This window comes from Meleagris gallopavo, chromosome 20, assembly GCF_000146605.3.
Source record: "Meleagris gallopavo isolate NT-WF06-2002-E0010 breed Aviagen turkey brand Nicholas breeding stock chromosome 20, Turkey_5.1, whole genome shotgun sequence".
In the NCBI taxonomy this organism is placed as follows: Eukaryota; Metazoa; Chordata; class Aves; order Galliformes; family Phasianidae; genus Meleagris; species Meleagris gallopavo.
The window spans coordinates 4,306,549-4,307,375 of NC_015030.2; the positions used below are offsets into that span (position 1 = coordinate 4,306,549).

At 61.9% G+C, this 827-nt stretch overlaps 1 long non-coding RNA gene across 1 annotated transcript; it reads right to left on the reverse strand.

The window, feature by feature from the left end:
* LOC116217313 lies at positions 1–821 on the reverse strand. The gene is made up of 2 exons (XR_004161711.1): positions 601–821; positions 1–171 (listed from the first exon to the last, which is right to left on the reverse strand). It is a non-coding gene; the product is annotated as an uncharacterized LOC116217313 (long non-coding RNA).
* Between the last annotated feature and the right edge of the window lie 6 nt (positions 822–827).

The window sequence follows — 827 nt, forward strand, 5'->3', positions numbered from 1 at the left end:
ATCTTTAATATATATATATTCAATTGTTACTATTATATACAGATATATTTTTTAGCCGAAACAATTCTCTCCCGTTTTCCACCCCCGCGGCCGTGCACGCACCATTACTGACTGCCGTGCGCTGCTCCCGCGCCGCTCCGTCCCGGTTTTTCCCGGCCTCGGTGCGTTCCGCTGCGGGGAAAGAAACGGAAAGAAACATTAAGGAATGAAAAAGAGCTTTTTGCGGGGTTGGGACTGCGCTCCCCCGCACATTCCCGCTCCCGTCGAGGCTCTGGCGGCCGTTCTCCGCTCGTTATCCCTCGCTCCCGGTGCGCTGTGCGGTAACGGAGCGCTCCTCGCTGCCCCAGCCCCATCCACACAGCGCTCGGTGCGATTTATCCGCGCTTTTCAACGCTTTTATTTCTCGGATAAAGGCAGAACGCGGGGAGCGGTGCCTCCGCACGGCGCCTCCCGAACGCTTCGGTGCGCTCTGAGCACCGACTGCGCCGCGACGGCCCCGGAACGGCCCCGAAACGGCTCCGAAACGGCCCGGCCGCGAGACCACGTTAACCCGCACGGACAGCCCCGGTCATCCCGCACGGCCCTCCCGTTACTGCGCACCGTTCCCATCGCTGCCGCGCACGGTCCTCCGCGGTTACGACTCACAGTCCTCCCACGGTGCACGGGGTGCGCGGTTCCCCATTACCGTGCTTAACTCTCCATAACCGTGCACCGTTCCCTTCCGTTACCGTTCTTAGCTCTCCCGTTACCGCGCACGGTTTCTCCCGTTGCCATACGCAGCTCTCCGTTACCGCGCACCGCTACCGGTACCGCGCACCGCTCCCCGC